We start from the raw sequence: 11,485 nt of genomic DNA, 5'->3' as shown, positions 1-11,485 counted from the left end.
GCCTAGATCCTCACAGGTATTAATTAGTACCTAACTTCCATTGAAATCAATCTGAGGATCTGAAAGCTAAAGTCCTAATCATGTAATGAGCTCTAGGCAAGCAGACCTATTTCCATGGACAGCTGTATTAATTTCTGAGGGGCTTTATGTGTGCACAATCCTCTGCCTGCATGTTCATTTTGGGATTGGGTCCTAAAAGATCAAATTCATTTTTCATTAATTTGTATTTTTCATTTTAATTTTCATTAATAATAAGATGTGTTAAAGCAAATTGCAGGGAAATCTTAAAAAGTTATAAAAGCAGGAGAGCTATATTTGCGTCCAAATGAAAACATTTGAGGATATTTTAGAATAATTTATTGGTGGGGGCACTATTTCTAATAATTGTTAATTTGTAATTAAGGGTGTTGTCCTGCTATCATTATATAAGAACTTCCTCCAGTTGCTTCTATTGAAAGGCAAATTAAAATGGTTTGTGTAAAACTTAGGACTGATCCTGCAAGCTGATCTCTACAGCTTGACCCCTAGGCAGACCCCCAATCAAATCAATGGGGCTTTGTAGGAGTCAACCTTACAGGATCCAGTGCAATAAATAAGCATATTTTGTTTTGCAGACTTGAAATGTTACAAGTTACCTAGTAATGCTCTCAAGATACAGTCAGACCCTTGTACCTGTGAGGTGCCCTGTTAACGTCATTGAGGCTCTGGCCAGGATCATCAATGGCTTCTAGGCACCTAGCTCCCATTGAAATCAATGAGGATTTGGCTCTCTGTGGCTATGCAGGATCCTGCCTGCAGACCATTATGCCTATGAGAAATCTTACTGACTTCAGTGTAAAATTAGTCCTGAGTGTGCATGTTTGCCAGATTGAAGCTTTTATTACCAACAAAGCAAATATGTACTGTCTTTAATTGGAAGTCTGCTTGCATAAGATTGCCAGGGGCCCCTAAGTATTTATGCAGACATCTTATGTCACAACTTCAATGTCCCTCATGTTTTGACTAAATCCTTTATTGCTCAGAAACCACAGTATCTTTTTAAAAAAAGGAGGGGAAGGGAAAGAAGCAGCAACAAATATTCAAAAAAACTCAAAGATATTCAGAAACAGGAAGTATTGTCCCTTTTCAGCCCTTGTAGATCCTCTCCTATTTACTGCAAAGAGAAAAGTTTTTTGTTTTATTAGGGTTTCCATAGTTTCTGCCCCACTCACTGAGATAACATAGGGCCTTGAGATAACAAGTTCTTATTCTCTTTTCCAGACCAGCCAATATAAGGAGCATAGTTTAGCTGAAGACTCAGCCCACAGACTCTAAGAGAGAGCATAAGTCTTCCAGTGAAATACACTAATCAAATGTTCTTATTGTGTGTTTGAATGCTGTGCAAAACTATATATCTATATTTGGCTGCTTATATGTTAAAACTGAAGGGAAGTTTGGAATGAAGAGTCTGAGAGTGTTTAGATATCTTGATGTGGTATTTGGGGCTGGTATGGAGGGATATCTTGTCTTAAATGGTGACTTTGACTTCCTGGAGTTTTAGATGTTGCTTTATTAGGAAATGCACTTATGCAAACTCAACTGTAAGTTAAAGATATTTTTTGTGGGTGGGTATTTAAACTGAGGATAATGACATAACATTAGGATTTCCCTAGCGTGCTCTCAATGAAAAGTCAGGACTTTAATAAAGATACTGATCTGAGTTTCTATATCCCTCCCTAATTCCCTAATGCATTGCTGGCCTCTGCACAGGAGTGAATTTCACTTATGATGATGCACAGTAGCAATACCATATTTACATTATGTTTTGACATGATGTGCAGTTAATCCACTCAGAGGCTTATTTACTAGTAAACTGGAACAATTTTTATGACCTCATTGGCATTAAGTTATAATTAATGCTAGTTAGAAAAATATAACTATCTACTGAAATATAGGAGACTTGCTTAGTATCATATAATTTCTCTCTAGTCCCACTTTTCCTAGAATATGTTGACCACCAACCAATTTCAATACGATGATGAATTTTAGAGATGCTCTGTAAAAGCATATTCCAAGGTAGGTTTATGGTGCAAAATAATAATGAAATATCAATTCCATAAGCTATCAAATTGTTAGTGTTTTAGGCCCCAATCCTGGGGTGATCTTCCTCAGTGAAATCATTGCATAAGCAGGTCCTTATTTTGTAGTATCTAAAGAAACACCACACAAAATCAAAATATAGGGGTGTTTGTTTCAGGTCAGTAGCAAATAAGATTACTTCATGTCCACTTTCCACTCATAAGTAAACCTAAAAATACAGTATTTTTGATAAAATTATGAGTCATAAAACCCACAAAAATAAGGTAAATCCGATTTGAAAAGTGCCCATCTGTTCCTAATCCATTTCTCTGTTACAATTTACAACCACCTTGCTTGTAACTGTTATTTGTAAACCACTTAAAATATAGCCAAGTTAGGAGAACTCAATTAGAATTAAGGTCTCAGCAGTTGGCTTGTGCAGATCTCATTACAATATAAAGATCTGTGCCCCTGAACGATGGGCTGAAATTATAAAAGATACAGCTAATTACCTGATTTTCACCTTCACAGAGGGAGGCTCAGCTTTGAAAATGTAGCCCTTGATGCCACTTTAGTGTACATTTTGCTGATAACAGTAGTTAGACATTGGAAAGTGAATCCATTTGTCCCTCCATGTTAAACTGGGCAAAAGGAGGGGATGACATTTTGTTGTTGCTCACTTCTTCAGCTCCTCTGATTTCAATAGCTGTTAATGATTGTTTTATAACATTTTGGCAAATATTATTACAAAAGAAAAGAAAAGAAGGAACCAATAATAATAAGTGAGAACAGGTGCATATACTCCCACTAAAACAGAAGTCCTTAATCTTTCTCCAGGGATTCTGCAGCTTTTCAAGCTTGTTGATCCCCTTTCCAAAATACACGAACAGGTGCACAGTCCTAGTGAAAATGTTTCCATAAACAAGGCTCTTATGCTATAAGAGACAAATCATTCTTAAACTTAATATTTCTGCACAATATGCAGTCAAAGCCAGAAAGAGTGTCAGAGTGTATCAAGGAAATATACCCCTGCAGGGTATGTACTAGAAAAGGCCCTCAGCTGGATCCTGAGGCCGCAGGAAGTGTCACTTACTTGTAATACGACAAATATATTGCAGTTATAATAACCTATGACTTGACACTGTTTAATCAGTTTAAGGAATAATATACACATTGCAGACCACAAGCTCCCATCTGAACTGAATGACCCATAAAAAATACAAGCTTTCATCCCACCAGCTTCTTACCTCTTTTGTTAACTTTTCCCTCTCCCGCTCTACCCACTTGTTCTTCACTATGAAGGAGCTCTTTCACACTACCCTTCTTCTCCCTACCTGCCTCCTCTCCACTGGCCTGGGTTTCCCAGACAGAACCTCTCCCAAGCCAATTTTCCTGGAGCCCAGCCAAGTAGTTCAAAATGCTTTGTAAATATTACACCCTAGTGAGGTAGATAAGTATTATTTTGCCCATTTCACAGATGGTGAAACTGGGGCAAAGAGACTAAAGCTGAAGTTTAAACATGTCCGCTAACAAATTCTGAGCACATCAGTATTTAGGTTCCCAGTTTGAGGTACCTAGAATCCAATTTTCAGAAGCACTTAGCACAAAGCACTCCAACAGAAGTTAATGGGAGCCACAAGTCCTCAGCATCTCTTAAAATCAGGTCCTAAGCATCTCAGTCTGTGCCCCTAAAAATTGAGGCACTTAAAATTAGTAGACATTTCAACATTTTAGTCCAAGGACACACAGCAGTTAGTGGTGGTTCAGGGTCTAGAAACCAGGCATCCTGGGTTAATTATGTGTAACCCCTTTAGAGGAGATGCTCCTGTATTACCACACTGAGCCTCAAGGAGGCTGGCCCCTGGACTCCAGAAGCAATGGCGATACAGGCTCAGGACTCTGCTTCTCAGATTATTTTAGGCTCCGGGGCAGAGATGGAATTTGCTTGCAACACAACCAGACCCAAGCATAAGCTAGAACTCAGAGACAAAGGGCTTGGTTTTGGTTTTGCTTTCAGTTTTGGCTTTTGTTTGGAGTGTAGCAGAGAAAGAACCATCACAGCTCGGAAGAACCCTTCTATTATCCACACTCCTAGCCAAGGGAAGACTTAGAGCCCTTTGAGGATTTCTGGGACATTGGACAGTGTCATCTCAGCAGAGACCAGAAACCCAGGAGGCTGAGGAGAGAGTCACAGGCTACCAAGAGGCAGCCTAACTCCACATTTGAATGCAGACCAGAGAGCCACAAAGACTCTCTTACAATTCTTGGTGTGGATACTTTAAGAACACCCCTGTTTGTTTATTTTGATATTGTGTTTTAAGCCATTCTCTGACTTCAGCACTGCACTGCCCAACAAAGACTGTGCCTAAACTAACTGTTTGCCTAAGCAGGTGCTGGGAGGGGGCGCATGGTGAGGTGCTTGTAACTGCTAGCCGCTGCCTCCATCTTCTGCAAGCGAAATGCCACCTTTGAAACACCTGCCACCATCTCTTGGCAGCAGTGTCTGCAGAGGCATGCCAAATAAACAATGACTCCCTAAAAAGCAGCAGCTGTCAGTCTCAATTGTTAGGGTGAGTGGGCTCCATACCTTCAGCACATAACAATGCACCACCCTGCCAGCTTGGGTCCTGCCAGGAAATGAATTTCCTGGCCTAGCTCATTTCCTTCCGCAGTCCCCAGAGTGGGCAGACAAGATGACCCACAACAGTCTTCAGCGATGAGCATCGAGCGATACAGTGCGTTGTTGCACTGTGAATCACAGAATACACATCCAGAAAGCTGTATTGCTTGTCACAGCCAGATGCAAATGCCAAGCATGACGACAGTGTGATGATATTGACAAAGTGGTCTCATGGTAGTGGTTAATTTACCCATGGTTAGCATGCAGTGAAGACACAGACAAAGAGGGACAGGGTATCTTTATACAATAGGCTATTTCTGGGGTCCTGCGATGAAACAATTGAATGGCTAAGCCATATACAGGATTTAACCTACTCTTGATTAAAAGGTATCTACTGAGCCTGCAGCTTTACTGGTCAAAATAATAAACTAGAATGGCCTGTTGTAGCTCAGATCATTGGTTTGCTTTCCCCATCTAACTGGATCATATAGTCAGAGGTAAGATTCAGAACAGAACTTGTTCACAAATAATTCACTGCAGGAATTAAGGGCTACCAATGGTACTATAAAAAGAATGTTGATTTAGGTGAGCCAGGCCTGGCTGACCTGGGCCCCAAATGTAAGCACTATAAAAACTCAAGGTATTCTAATTTCATTTCTACCATTTGTGTCTTTCAGATATGTTATGAGTTGGGTGGTTATCAGACTAGTCTATTATACTTCTAGCAAGTATAATCTAATGGAGACTGCAGCTATCCCAGATGTGAAGTGAGACTCTAAGGTATTTCATCTGCTTATTACAGGATTGACTATTAGATGATCCGAACATCAAGTGGTGACTGTCATGCTCCTGTACCAGATATGGACTGGCCACAGACTTTCCCTATAGACGCCAGATGTGTTCATCGTAAGATCCTTTAATGCTCTGCCAGGTATAGCTGAGGTTCATTTAAATAAAATATTTTATACAGTGACATCTAGTGGCTGAGCAATATAATATAGATTAGCATTCCATTCCGGGTGACCGGAAAGGCGGCATAACATCAAGCTATGTGAAAGAACATAGGCAGTTCTTATGGACTTTTTTGCAATCCTAATATCTTAAACTATCTGAAAGCTTATAGCTATCTGTTGGTATAAACGAAACCACTGAAACGCAAACTGTATATTCAGTGTATGTTAAACTCCCCTCTACTGCTGCCTTGGGATGGAGGAAATGGCTGTGTGACATATTTTTAGGGAAGTGTTATGCAGTTCTAGGCATGTACTGGCTGTTTCTGTTTTAATTTGCAGGCAGATATTTCAAAAAATGTTGAGCGATATGTAAAGTACTGAGTAAAAGGAGTGGTCATCCCAATATTCTGGGGCTCCTGGCAATCAGGTTGTCTCCTAACTATTAGGGTATTTTTACAACCACACTGGTGTTTCAGAAGTCCTGTACTTGCTCAGTACACATACAGCCAGTTTATATAAATACAAAAATACCAGAGGCATAGACAAAAGTGAACCTAGGGATTTAGCTTATTTGTAATTCTACTACATTGGCATTGCTGCCTGTGAAAGCACATTCCCTATTTTCATCTGGATACTTACACCACATCATTGAGCAATGCTGGAAAAAAGAAAGGTTGATCTTATTTGGTTAGCATTTAATTAGGATCTAACAACCATATTAGATCTCCCTGATGTATGTACAGGAAATTTTCTCAGAAGCCATCTCCAGTCATTTTGATTTATGATAGTATGTTCTAATTGAAGGCACATGTGTTCATATGCATGGAAATATACACCAAATAAGTTTGAGATATTCTGGATGATTTCAAATGAACTTATCTCCGTTATTATTATGTATTTATTATTTGTATTACGATAGTGCCATAGGAGCTGACGACGAGAATCCCCCAGTAAACACCTTGTTCTCCAGTTACTATATTTTATATTGCTTAGACTATAAATTGGTAATGTAAAGGTCCATGCATAAAGGAAAAAAATAGTTTACAAATTCCTTAACCTTATTCTAGCAAACTCCTCTCATGTGTTTAGTATACATATAGGGGTATCTATTACCACTAATATAGTACCACTTGAGAGATGGTGCCTTCCATAGCTCCCCACAACATTCCCTACTCTCTGCACATTTACGCCTGGCTGGCTACAGGCCTGGACTTGATCTACATGTGGAGGCACTTTACATGTCTGCCTCTTCCCCCATGTCACTATCATGCATACTATGGTTCAGTGACAAAGCTTCTACACTTTGGTCTGAAGTTTCCTAATAGGCCTTATTATGTTAGCTTTAATTTTTTTGTCACACTCTTAGTAAAACATATGCATGAGTTTAGATGATGATTCACCCAGACCAACCTACATAGGAAAACCAGCCTTAATAGCCTTAGCTCTTTTGAAAAAAATCTTTTGAGTCATTGGAAGAATCCTGATCCTCTCTGCCCAAATCAGCAAATACAAGATATTGCAGCATTAGTTATGGAGAAAATTACACTGTCTTGAAGTGATGATCTTGACTGATTTTATTTTTCATGGGACCCTTTCAAAGAGATGTAGAATCTATTGACCACCTGCTATACTCTGAACCCTGCAAGCTAGTTAAACCTATTCCCCTGGTCTCTAAAATCTTCTTATCACTTAATGTTAATCACTTCGTTACTCCCTCTTTTTTTACTTTTTCATTAAAAAGACTATGTGTGTTTAATTGCGTTATGTACATGTAATAGTTTCAGAGAAGCAGCCGTGTTAGTCTGTATCCGCAAAAAGAAAAGGAGGACTTGTAGCACCTTAGAGACTAGCAAATTTATTTGAGCATAAGCTTTCGTGAGCTACAGCTCACTTCATCGGATGCATGCAGTGGAAAATACAGTGGGGAGATTTATATACACAGAGAACATGAAACAATGGGTGTTACCATACACACTGTAACGAGAGTGATGGTAACACCCATTGTTTCATGTTCTCTGTGTATATAAAATCTCCCCACTGTATTTTCCACTGCATGCATCCGATGAAGTGAGCTGTAGCTCACGAAAGCTCATGCTCAAATAAATTTGCTAGTCTCTAAGGTGCCACAAGTACTCCTGTTCTTTTTATGTAATTTATTTATGAAGAGGTTATGGAAAAGACACAAATCATGCTGTACATTAAATGGCCACATGATGGCATCAGACACTAGGAAAACAGGATAAGCTTTTCCACTTCATAATGGCTGAATATGAACATATTTTCTTTTTGTATCACCAGTATTGAAACACAACAGCTAAGGAACACACACAATAGCTTCTTAGCAAGATGTTCGCAAATTGCTTAACAAGTTTTATATCTTAGCTTCCCTCCTCAGTATTACCTCTGCCAAATCTGCAAATGCAGTGAGAGATTGTATACAGTATATTCAAAGATATATACACAGAAGTTAATTTTCCACTCATATTCCAACTGTGTTACATGACCCAGACTAATCTGCATATTATGTAAAGCTTTCACTGTTGCAAAGTATTAGCATAGACATTATGGACCCTGGCACATAGATTAAAAGAGACCTATATCTTTAGAGACTTCTTTCTAGCTAGATAATTACACACACCCATTAAAATATTAGTAACATTGTAAAGTCAAGCACTTAAAAATTAGGAAATGCAAAAATTAGAGTTGCCTGGTTAACCTTAATTCTGCCCCTTGTGCACATGCATTATGATACAATCATTAATCACATGCTATTTCTTTCACAGAACCTCTGCCCCATTCAGTGCACAGGATGGCCAATGCTCACGTAATGAGCAGCTATTCAATATTTTCTTTTATCCTCATTGTCCAGTGTGTGACCCCATGCCTTATTTACTGCATACTATTCAAACCCTGCTCTGAAAACAAAATTATTAATTTTCCTCATGCGCTTTCGTATGGCACTCATCATTATAGTATCTGAGTTATTCACAAACATTAATTAACCACTAATTTGGGGTACCCAGTTTAGGATGTCAAGGACCTGATTTTCCAGAGTACTTAGCATTATATAGCACTTTACAGATACCCAAGCACTATTTCCATTCACTTCAGTTGCAGCTATGAGTGCTCAGCAAATCAGATCCTAGGGTCTCAAGTTGGGCATCCAGAAAGTGATGAACACAAATTAGTGACCACCTATGAAAAGTTTAGTTAAGTGACTTGCCCAGCATCACATAGGAACTCTGTGGCAGAAGCAGAGAGAGAGAATCAGATTCTCCAGGGCAACTTCTACTATCTTAACCATAAGACCCTCCTTTCTCTTCCTATAATCCCCTGCCTCCTTCCCTACCCACTCCAACTTCTGCAACAAACAAAGTAAGGGTCCTACAGAGAGTAGCCTCCTTCACTATAGAAGCCTGATTCATCTCCAAAGGAGGTCTAGCCTGTATACTGAATGAGGCAGGGATCCTGTGGAAAAAAACCTCTGTGATCACATAATTAAAGACTGTACCATAATGCATATGCACAATGGGGGGCAAGCTTAATTCTAGCATTTCCTGACTTTTCAGTGTTTGACTTTGAACTTTAATAATGTTCTTTAGTTTTCTATAGTTTTTCTGTAATTTCCTATTTTTTTAAAAAAGGAAACTGAAAAACCAGAAATTCCATCATGTGGCATTATATTGACACCCACATGGTTCATCAGCAGGGTTAGAACTTTAAGATCCACTGCACAGACCTCTGCTGCTTTAGCTAATGGAGTAACTGATAGCAGTAGTAGGTTGTCATCCTCCAGGTGTACCAACACAAGAAGGGTGTGAGACATATGCTGTGACAGTGTGTTTCACAGAGAATTGTTGACAGCAGAGGAATGGTGAGACTCAGGAATTTTGGGTTCCGTTCCAGGCTCAAGAATAGTGTGCTTTTGTGTGCACAGATGCTTTTGCCCCTTTTCCCCAACCTTGACCCCTTCTCCCCACCCTAGTCCCCGTCCCAGTCCCGTCCCTTACTCACATCTAGCTCCTTATTCCCATCCCTTTCTCCTTGCCTACTTGAGTCCCAGTCTCCACTCCTCAGGCATCTCATCCCAGTTTCATTCTCCTTACACAATTAGGCCTAGTCTCCCACTCCAGGTTTGCTATCCAAGTCCCAATCTCTCCACCTTCCTGTATCCCAGTGTCTCCTCCTCCCCACACCCAATAACAGTCTCCTTGCCCTGCCAGTCCCAGTTTCTCCCTCCCAGATCCTCATCCGATTTGTCTCTTTCCCTTCACTGGCTCCCAGTCCCAGTCTTCCTCCCTAGGTTCCTCATCCAATCTCAGCCTCCTCCTCCATCCCTCCCCCTGGCTCCTTGCCCCCAAACCTCAGTTCCTTGTGAGATCTGTCTGCCTCTCTCCTCTCCCCCATCCTCATTCCCTTCCCACTAAATCCTAGTTCCAGCCTTCTTCTCCAGCCTGTCCCAGTCTCCCCACTTTCTTGAGCTCCACATCCAATCTAGGTTCCCCCAGCCAACTGGTTCCCACTCTCCCCATTTCCCTCACCAGCTCCCAGCCCCAGATTTCCCTTTCATGACTCCCATACCCAGTCTCCTTGCTCAACCAGTCCCAGCCTCCCTTCCCTCCAGGCTCCCAGTCCCAGTCTCCTTGTCCAACCAAAACCATTCTCCCCTTCAACTCCTAAATGCAGTTTCTCTTGCCCTCCCAGTCCCAGTCTCACCAGACTCCTTTGTCTCAATCTCTTTTCCTTCCCCCTGGTCCAGCTTTTATCTCAGGTGGCTTCCTCCTTCTTATAGGTGTCTGCAGGGGGAGGGGAGGTTCATTGAAAGCACAGGAGAGACCAGCTCCTGCTCTCAGTTCTGGTGCCCAACCCCACTCCCGCCTGGAGCGGTCATTACAGAGAAAGTCCAGCTAGGTTGAAGTATGCTCAGTTGCTCTGCAGACATGACACATGCACAGTCCTGTCACATGTGGGAGCTGTGATGAGAGCATGCTCGGCTGCTCTGTGCAGATGATCATGTATCCAGGCAGAGTTCCTCTGGGCAGCATCTGCTGGCTCCCTAGACACCTTTCAGGAGCAGTCGGTGCTGTCCAGGGTTCTCTGCTCAGTGTCCCCCTCCAGATCCCTTATTATGACCTCCATGCCATGGACCTCAGTGGCTCCTCTTCTTAGGCTGGGGGAGGGGCCTTCAGCTTGGCCAGCCTCCCTTACCAGGATTCAATAGGTGCTCTGTGAGGATGATGCATGTCAGTCAGGTCAGCACTAGGAGCTGTGAGAGGCTCAAGCATTCTTGGTCACTCTGTGCAGATGTTGGCTGCACAGTCTGGTCAGCACTAGGAGCTGTAAAAGGCTCAAGCATGCTCAGTGAGGATAATACCTTCCACGATTTTAACTGTTAAAACCAAGTCTCCGTTGAGCATGTAAACTGAGAAATTTCAAAGGCTTATAACTTGGCCAAATTTGGGTGGATTTTCCCAAGGACAGCAAAAGGCACATCCTGGACACAAAGGCCACCCAACTGCCAAATTTCCAAGCCCTTACCCCAAAATATGGGGCACTAGAGCATTTAAAAAAAAAAGTCTCAAGAATTTTTTAACATGAGTGAAACAATATATTTTCCCCCAATCTTGTTCTCAGAAATAGCTGAATATGTTTGGCTGGTGGGGTGGGGGGGGGGGGGGAGGAATTAGCCTGAGGCAGACACACAGCATAAGAAATTTCAGTCCAAGCAGTTAAAGTTTGGCAAAGTTATGAGCAACTGAAAAACAGGGTCTTATAATGGGAAGCGTCGGGCAACCTTAATAATAGATGGTGCTACCAGACCAGCCTATAATTATATGTGCCATCACTGTTGTAT

Source organism: Natator depressus, chromosome 8 (genome assembly GCF_965152275.1).
Source record: "Natator depressus isolate rNatDep1 chromosome 8, rNatDep2.hap1, whole genome shotgun sequence".
In the NCBI taxonomy this organism is placed as follows: Eukaryota; Metazoa; Chordata; order Testudines; family Cheloniidae; genus Natator; species Natator depressus.
The sequence above is the reverse complement of the archived record's forward strand: the minus strand, read 5'-3'. Positions refer to the sequence as shown.